At 33.7% G+C, this 10,116-nt stretch overlaps 2 pseudogenes; both read right to left on the bottom strand.

Moving 5' to 3' along the window:
• Positions 1-432: 432 nt before the first annotated feature.
• Positions 433-635, bottom strand: LOC126766648 (small nucleolar RNA U3; annotated as a pseudogene).
• Positions 636-6,651: 6,016 nt separating this feature from the next.
• LOC126766647 (small nucleolar RNA U3) lies at positions 6,652-6,854 on the bottom strand (annotated as a pseudogene).
• Between the last annotated feature and the right edge of the window lie 3,262 nt (positions 6,855-10,116).

The raw sequence follows: 10,116 nt of genomic DNA, 5'->3' as shown, positions 1-10,116 counted from the left end.
AGCGTGGACGGGTCCTCTAGTTTCTTATAATTTATTATCTCCCCGAGCATGCCTTTGCCACCAAGTCGTCTTTTCGCGACAATGGCAAAAGCTAAAAATCATAAATTGCACAACTTTCTGGTGCTTCTCGCAAAAATCTGCGTCGATATGTATTCACGATCATACGTATACATACATACATATTGACGCATGTTTGTAGGCGAAGCTGCTACAGCGGCAAGGGGTGACAATCGGCGGCCATTACTTTACTTATGAAATTCTATTGCTACGAATATGGAAATGACAACGAAATAATCCAAATATGCATATTTCTAAAGGTCATTAATTTCTTTGAAGAAATGAAAGGAATGAATGATCCTGAGAAGTATAGTCTTAACTTTTCAACGGCCAACGTAGAGCATTTTAACCAAAAGGAATTTATTCATTAAAATCACCCCTCAGAAGTCGTTTTATCCGTTGTAAGCGAACGATTTTCGAAGAAACATCATTTCTAATATGCCACAAGACAAAATTAGAAATGAACTTCTTAAACCTCACGCTGTCAGATAAAACGTAATACCTCGTCATCGCGGGTCGATTTCCAAAAAATGTAAATGAAGACTAGCTACAGAAATAATCCTGTAAAGTATAGCCTTAATTTTTCAACGGCCAACGCAGGTTATTTCAACAAAAGCTCACATAAAATAGTTGAGAATTCGCAGAAATGAAAGACAAAGGAAGAAAAAGGAGTATAACTTCAATAATGCACAAGCATACAAGCATACATATGCGCACACATGTGAATAGTCACCTCGTCATCGCGGGTCGATTTGTAAAGAAAGTAAATGAATACTGACCAGAGAACTTAAAAGTATAGAGAAGGTGCAGGTTCGACTGCGATCATTTGATAGATTCAAATTAGGGAATTCACCGCATTTGTTAACATTGTAGGTCGGAATTCGCCTCGCAATTTTAACATTTTTTACAATTCTCTCACATATTCTAACCGAGAATATGAAGAGACAGAAATATATGTATTTATAAAATGATTTCTTTGATATTCCATAGGATGGAAATATGTATGTAGAACTCTTTTATTTTTGATTTATTATTTTTCAAATTATTTAATGCTAGTTTGATCTTATTTTATAATAAATCATTTTAAATATATAAAAGATTTACCTAAACATTATGATGATATTTTCATGATTCAAACGCAATGTACGAATGTAAGCAATTTCGTTTTGCCGTCGGCATTTCAATTTCTCATGCTTCAATTTGCCATATTGACTTGCAAAAGTAATTATGTATTTCATTGTTTCGTTTTGGCCTAATTTTGTATATTATAAGACAAGTGTCAATAATTGCGCCAAAATCAAATATGTTATATATTCATATGTAAACATGTTTTAAACTTTACATAAAATTGAAGTGTCAATAATTGCGCCAATTTTCATAAAGTTGGAAATTTTGCGCGAATAAGACGTGTGCGGGTTAAGTCGTGAATTTTACTTATATTAATTAATTTGAAAGTGCCGAAAAATGCGAAACGAAATTTCAATAAATTTAAATAAATTTAAGTAAATTTACATGTATTTTCATTTAGATTTAATTGTCAATAAATTTTTTAAAAATTATTTGCCCTAGTTGTCCATTTTTTATTTTCTCACACATTTCAGCCGATTTTTGTATAGAAATTTGACCGGCGTAGAAGCAAAATGTCGTTTGCACATTTGTCTGTATGTTTGCGAAAGCAAATGTTCTACAAAAGCATTGAATAATTTCGCAACCATTAGATACAAATGTATATATGTATGTATATCTTTAAATGGTTATCACGCACAATCGAAATAAAAGTACCGGGTACACTTGAGTTTATAATGACAATGTATGTAATTTATTATAAAAATCTTTACTTTTGTATAATGTTATTTTGAAGTTTAATCTTCAATTTTAATTTTAACAGATAAGTTAAATGTTTTAAATTTAATGTTATTAGATTGTGGGGGTCACAGTGGTAATTGCAGCGCGCGAGATTGGTGTCCAAAAAACGAGGGTATATAAAACGGATGGTGATGCTCGAACTGTATGTGACGAAATGAGTCCTTTCCCTTTTTGTCCATCCCTTTTGATGAGTTTTGATGAGTGGGTTGAATGATGTGAAAGTGTGGTGAGTGAGTATGGCGTCATCGGACGTGGTGAGTTGAGCAGTTCCATTAGGATGCGCCAGTTTTATCGAGTAGAGGAGGTGGATGCTTAACTCATTTAAACATCCTGGGCCCCCTAGGCGAATATTTTGCCTAGTATTCCACGAATATTTAATTGTCTGTATTTTGGCGTACTGCTGGTGGAGTAGCCATGACGCAGAATATATTCTGACAACAGAAGTCAATAATGTACTAACATTTATTCGGGTGTGCAGAGAACGGATTTTGATTTAAAACATAACACATGTATTTTGTATGCATTTTAATTTGCGTGCAGGTATTTAAGAGAAGCAACTTTACTTTGCGTGTTTATTTGATTTTGCTTTTTTGACGACTCATTGTTATGGCAAACCAGTGTATGCCTTGTTTGCTTTTATTCATTTCATTACAGGTTATTGAAAATTTCTTATTTTATCAGTATGGTATACAGGTCGTTTATTATTTGCCTTTTTTATGTTATCGGCTCATAAAGGGTAGTAACTCCACGCCTGACTCAGATGTGGCCAGAATGGGTACTCCTTAGCCCTAGATTTAGGACTATGAAATTAGAGCGATCTTGCGAGAGAATGGCCGTGAATGGAGAACGGCTTCGATTCATAGAGTAGAAAGTTCTTCATAATTAAGTTCTTAGAGCTAATTTCCGTAACCCACCCTTATGAGTAGCGCTTAGATAGATGCGATAAGAACGACCTTTGCCTTTTGTAAGAGTAGGTGCGTCACTGTATCGCATTGGGAGTATGGTGATCCCTTAACTTTCTTTTGAGACTTTATTTATTTTGAAAATTTATGAAAAGTATCGATTTTCAACCTTTTGATACAACTGTGTTTTTTTTTCTTTTAGTGCCTATGCACTATTTGGCGTTTAGTAGCCCGCCGCCGCTCTAGGATTTGTTCAGAATGGTTTTTTTCTCGTTATTGGCGAAAGCCATCCTGCGGGGCCGAAAAGTTGTATATGCTTTTAACAATTTGGATTGTCAGAGGTAACTCTGACTTTGTGTTTTATACCTTTATGTGGGGTATTGCAAAATTGTGGCTCTAGTGGTTGTCGTACGACGTACCGGCCATTATTTGATCGAGTAGTTGTGGTTTTTGAAAAGTACTCACAATACTGATCTTCTTTAGTTTTGTTTAATATTTGGGGAAGTTTCCCTCTATTTTGAAATTTTCTTAATTGTGAATTAAGGCATTTATTTGATTTTTTCTCAACATGAGTTGGTGTGGTGGTAACTAGTTCTGTAACTAGTCCACTTTGTGTTTGGATGTGCAGCGTTTGAGCTTTTTGTGCCTTTGAGCAACATGGCAATTTTTTGAATTTTGGGTTTCGGGATTTGCTTTTGCAATTAAGCCCGTGGTTCTTTGTGAATAAGCGCTTCTTTGGGGTGGGATAGAATATCTGCTGTAATGAAGCATAGAATTGTGTCTTTTGTGACAATAGAAGCAATTATATTTGCTTTTGCAATTTTTAAGATTGTGTGTATGGGACAAGCAGTTTTTACAGAGACTTTTTGGTCTGACAAAGTTGTTCCTTTCGTTAATATTTAATTTTTTAAACTTATCGCAAGTTTGAAGCTTATACCCTCTTGTGCATAGTTCGCATGACGTGGGTTTTTTCTGTTCGGATATGAACGAGTGCGTTTTGTGAAAGCTTTTGTTTAAATTGTTTTTGTTACTAACTTGGGGTCTATTGAAGCTTCTATTTTGGTCGTGTTTAGTGTTCTTAGTTTTGATTATTTTTTCTTCTAACCTTTCCGCAATTTCATATTGGGTGGTGAGAAAATCTTTCATTTGTTTGCCACGTTGGGCACTTTTTTCGTGATGAGAGCGATTGCTCCCATAGAAGTAACGACTTTTCTGGTAATGCGGCGGTGCAAATGTTTACCAGAATTGGGTCCCAGCTGTCTGTGGGAATATTTAGTGTCGATAGAATCGACAAACAATTTGAAACAGTGGATTCTAGTTTGATGAATTCTACACTTGTTCCTTTCTTGATTTTTGGCAAGTTCATTAGAGTCGTTACTTGCTTATCGACCAGTATTCTGTCGTTTTCATATCTAGCTTTTAGAGCTGCCCAAGCCAAATTGAAATTGTCGTCATTTAATGCGAACTGTTTGACTATTTCGCCTGCTTGACCTTTAGTTTTGTATCTGAGGTGATACAATTTTTGCGCATTTGATAATTGAGAATGGTTTATGTACACGGCCGTGAACATGTCCCGGAAGGACGGCCATTCTTCATAACCTCCGTAAAAGGTTTCTGTGTCACATGCGGGCACCTCGAGGTGGATGCCTGAACTTGCCTCTTGTTATTGTTGCATTTGTGGCAGCTCTACTCTACTGTGGGGAGTAGGTGCAATTGCTTTTATTAGCTTTAATTGATCGGAGATCATAGCTTTCGTTTCTTCATATTGGTCTAAGCAGTTTTCGTAAATATCGTAAGCCGATGATTTAAAATTTTGTGGTAGACCTGATTTGTCAGAATCTACTATGGCATCATGAGCCGCTTGGAGACGAGTCCAAAAATTTTTGAGATTTTGGCTTATTATTTCTAATAACGATTCCGAGTTTTCGTGAAGCGGTGAAGAGGCAAATCTAGTGCAGTATCTTGTTAAACTGTCACTTTCTGAAATGAATTTAATAGCCTGTTTTGAGCGTATAGCTGCTGCAGGTATACTATGATTTTTTCCGCTATTAACCATTTTTATTATATTGTGTATTAAAATTTTTCTCAGAGTAAACTGATTTATAGTATCCATGTGAAGCGATAAAGTATAGAAAATGAAATACTCTTTTATGTAAATAAGAGTTTGTTATTTCGGATAATATTAGCAAAACGTATTTTTATTAATATCGCTTTGTATTTATTTGAATTGTTAATTGCTATTAAAAACCCGTACTTTTTATTAATTAAAATATTTTATGTCCGAATATTTGTATTTAGGTACACCCTAATACTTGGACTTATATGTATGTTTGTATGTGCGTATGAAGTTGCTTATGCTTTGTGCAATTGAGAGCTCGTCGAAGAGATCAATATGTTTTGTACATAAGTATGCACGAATTGTTTGTTATGATTTGTTCGTAAGCAATTGAGAGCTCGTTAGAGAGATCAATTAGATTTTTGTCCACAATCCTGCTTGTTTTTGTTTGCCAAAGAACAAGAGGTATTGCCGGATAGTTGCAAATGTGGACTTTGAACTTTTATGTTTTAAAATAAGATGTATGTTTGCATATACGGTGGTACATGTATATATGTATGTTCGTACGAAGTTGCTTATGTTTTGAGCAATTGAGAGCTCGTTAGAGGGATCAATTCGCTTTTTTGATTAGTATGCACAAATTGTTTGTGCTAATGTATATGAGCAAACAATATGCTGTAATGCTTGTGTAATTTTGTTTTTTTTTTGTTTGGCAATATATTTGCACGACGAAAAGAGAGCGGGAAAACGAATTCGGTAGAACAGATTTCCGTATGCACACAAGATAGGATAGAAGATGTATGCCTTTTAACATCGTATACTATACAAATAAATATTTTTCTTACTAATAGAAATTAAATTTATCACAGCAATATTATGTATATGTATATTATGTATATTGCTGTGATAAATTTAATTTCTATTAGTAAGAAAAATATTTACTTGTATAGTATACAATGTTAAAAGGCATACATCTTCTATCCTATCTTGTGTATCTGCACATGCTCATATGAGTGTATGTATACGCATGTGCGCGTTCAGAAATTGAAATCATATTTTCATCACTTATCAATATACTTATTACATGTGCGCGGATTGACTTGCATGTTCATACATTCATATATACCTATATGTACATACATATATTTGCATACATTGCCAAACAAATAATGCACAAGCATACAAACATACATATGCATACACATATGAATATGTCACCAACAAAAAATTGATCTTCACAAGACAATATGGCAGCCAAATTGGCGAAGAACAAGTGTAGTACATTTTACAACAAAAACGATTTCATTCATGAACGCAGGCGCAAATTCCACAAGCGATCTCGCTTCATTCATAAAAACAGAGGCCGTAACATCTCTCCGAGCATGCCTTTGCCAACAAGTCGTCTTTTCGCGACGATGGCAAAAGCCAAAAATCATAAATTGCACAACTTTCTGGTGCTTCTCGCAAAAATCTGCGTCGATATGTATTCACGATCATACGTATACATACATACATATGTATTTACGCATGTTTGTAGGCGAAGCTGCTACAGCGGCAAGGGGTGACAATCGGTGGCCATTACTTTACTTATGAAATTCTATTGCTACGAATATGGAAATGACAACGAAATAATCCAAATATGCATATTTCTAAAGGTCATTAATTTCTTTGAAGAAATGAAAGGAATGAATGATCCTGAGAAGTATAGTCTTAACTTTTCAACGGCCAACGTAGAGCATTTCAACCAAAAGGAATTTATTCATTAAAATCACCCCTCAGAAGTCGTTTTATCCGTTGTAAGCGAACGATTTTCGAAGAAACATCATTTCTAATATGCCACAAGACAAAATTAGAAATGAACTTCTTAAACCTCACGCTGTCAGATAAAACGTAATACCTCGTCATCGCGGGTCGATTTCCAAAAAATGTAAATGAAGACTAGCTACAGAAATAATCCTGTAAAGTATAGCCTTAATTTTTCAACGGCCAACGCAGGTTATTTCAACAAAAGCTCACATAAAATAGTTGAGAATTCGCAGAAATGAAAGACAAAGGAAGAAAAAGGAGTATAACTTCAATAATGCACAAGCATACAAGCATACATATGCGCACACATGTGAATAGTCACCTCGTCATCGCGGGTCGATTTGTAAAGAAAGTAAATGAATACTGACCAGAGAACTTAAAAGTATAGAGAAGGTGCAGGTTCGACTGCGAACATTTGATAGATTCAAATTAGGGAATTCACCGCATTTGTTAACATTGTAGGTCGGAATTCGCCTCGCAATTTTAACATTTTTTACAATTCTCTCACATATTCTAACCGAGAATATGAAGAGACAGAAATATATGTATTTATAAAATGATTTCTTTGATATTCCATAGGATGGAAATATGTATGTAGAACTCTTTTATTTTTGATTTATAATTTTTCAAATTATTTAATGCTAGTTTGATCTTATTTTATAATAACTCATTTTAAATATATAAAAGATTTACCTAAACATTATGATGATATTTTCATGATTCAAACGCAATGTACGAATGTAAGCAATTTCGTTTTGCCGTCGGCATTTCAATTTCTCATGCTTCAATTTGCCATATTGACTTGCAAAAGTAATTATGTATTTCATTGTTTCGTTTTGGCCTAATTTTGTATATTATAAGACAAGTGTCAATAATTGCGCCAAAATCAAATATGTTATATATTCATATGTAAACATGTTTTAAACTTTACATAAAATTGAAGTGTCAATAATTGCGCCAATTTTCATAAAGTTGGAAATTTTGCGCGAATAAGACGTGTGCGGGTTAAGTCGTGAATTTTACTTATATTAATTAATTTGAAAGTGCCGAAAAATGCGAAACGAAATTTCAATAAATTTAAATAAATTTAAGTAAATTTACATGTATTTTCATTTAGATTTAATTGTCAATAAATTTTTTAAAAATTATTTGCCCTAGTTGTCCATTTTTTATTTTCTCACACATTTCAGCCGATTTTTGTATAGAAATTTGACCGGCGTAGAAGCAAAATGTCGTTTGCACATTTGTCTGTATGTTTGCGAAAGCAAATGTTCTACAAAAGCATTGAATAATTTCGCGACCATTAGATGCAAATGTATATATGTATGTGTATCTTTAAATGGTTATCACGCACAATCGAAATAAAAGTACCGGGTACACTTGAGTTTATAATGACAATGTATGTAATTTATTATAAAAATCTTTTCTTTTGTAGAATGTTATTTTGAAGTTTAATCTTCAATTTTAATTTTAACAGATAAGTTAAATGTTTTAAATTTAATGTTATTAGATTGTGGGGGTCACAGTGGTAATTGCAGCGCGCGAGATTGGTGTCCAAAAAACGAGGGTATATAAAACGGATAGTGATGCTCGAACTGTATGTGTCCTTTCCCTTTTTGTCCATCCCTTTTGATGAGTGGGTTGAATGATGTGAAAGTGTGGTGAGTGAGTATGGCGTCATCGGACGTGGTGAGTTGAGCAGTTCCATTAGGATGCGCCAGTTTTATCGAGTAGAGGAGGTGGATGCTTAACTCATTTAAACATCCTGGGCCCCCTAGGCGAATATTTTGCCTAGTATTCCACGAATATTTAATTGTCTGTATTTTGGCGTACTGCTGGTGGAGTAGCCATGACGCAGAATATATTCTGACAACAGAAGTCAATAATGTACTAACATTTATTCGGGTGTGCAGAGAACGGATTTTGATTGGCGTTTATTATTTTTTTTTATGTTTCGATAAAGGGGTTTTATTATAGATGGGAGTGGGTCTCCTAGTGATTTGGACTTGGGAAATTGGGATTTATGAGAAATGGGGAATGGAGAAGGCTTGATTAAATAAAAGTTTTTAATTAATTTTTGAAATTTGAAACCCCAAATTTGTGGTTTAGATGGGGATAAGAAGATTTTTTTTTTAAGGGGTGGTCACTTATCGCTTTGGGGATATTGACCCCTTAATTTTTGAGACTTTATTTTTTTAAAATTTTAAAAAATATCATTTTTAACCTTTTTAAAACTTTTTTTTTTTTTATTTTTGGGGATATTTTTTAATTTTGGTTTTTAGAAGGTTTTTTGTTATTGGCGAAAACCCGGGGGAAAAAAAATTTTTATTCATTTTATTTCGATAATCGACGGTTTTTATCCTTTTTATGTGGGGATTAAAATTTTGGTTTGGTTGTGTGACTACGCCCTTATTTGATCAGTAGTTGTGGTTTTTGAAAAGAAATTAAATCTGATTTTTTTGTTTTTTTTAATTTTGGGGAAGTTTCTTTTTTGAAATTTTCTTAAGGTTAAGGAATTTTATTTTTTTTTCAACATGGTTGGGGGTGGAGTTTTTAACAGTCAATTTTGGTTTAAAATTTTTTTATTTTTGATTTTAAAAAGGAATTTTTTTTTGGGTTTGGGGTTTTTTTTTAATTGGGTTTTTTGTAAAAAGCTTTTTGGGGGGGGGAAGAAACTCTTAATAAGCATGAATTGTGTCTTTTTTAAAAAGAACATTTTATTTGCTTTTGCAATTTTTTAAAATTTTGGGGGGACCCCAGTTTTTCGAGATTTTTCTGACGTTCTTTTGTTAATATTTAATTTTAAACTTTTTCCAAGGGCTTTTCCCCCCGAAGGGTTTTAGTGGTTTTTTTTTTTCGGGTATAAGGTGCTTTTTAAAATTTTGTTTAAATTTTTTTTTTATAACGGGGCTAAAACTTTTTTTGGTTGTTTGTGTTCTTTTTTTTGATTATTTTTTTCAAATTTCAAAATTTCATTTGGGGGGAGAAAATCTTTTTTTGTTTGCCACGGGCCTTTTTTTGGGGTGAGGCGTTTCCATAAAGTTTGGGTTTTTGGATCGGCGGCAAAGTTCCAGAATTTGGGGCCCGTGTCGTGGGGTATTTTTTGGGCGATAGAATCGACAAACAATTTTAAAAAGTGGTTCTGTTTGATGTTTTTACCGTTCCTTTCGGGTTTTTTGGGGTTTTAAGGGGATTGCTTTCCCCTTTCGTGTTTTATATCTAAGACCCCCAAAATTAAATTTGTCATTTAATGGAACTTTTATATTTTTTGACCTTTAGTTTTGTATCTATGATACAATTTTTGGATTTGATAAATTTAGAAGGGTTTATAACCGTAAATGTCCAAGGGGCCATTCTTATAATCCGTAAAAGGTTTTGTTCAATGCGGGGGCCCCCCAGGTGGATCCTGAACTTTTTTTATTGTTTTAT

Source organism: Bactrocera neohumeralis, unplaced genomic scaffold, assembly GCF_024586455.1.
Source record: "Bactrocera neohumeralis isolate Rockhampton unplaced genomic scaffold, APGP_CSIRO_Bneo_wtdbg2-racon-allhic-juicebox.fasta_v2 ctg195_1, whole genome shotgun sequence".
In the NCBI taxonomy this organism is placed as follows: domain Eukaryota; kingdom Metazoa; phylum Arthropoda; class Insecta; order Diptera; family Tephritidae; genus Bactrocera; species Bactrocera neohumeralis.
This window is presented reverse-complemented; position numbering and strand designations above follow the sequence as displayed.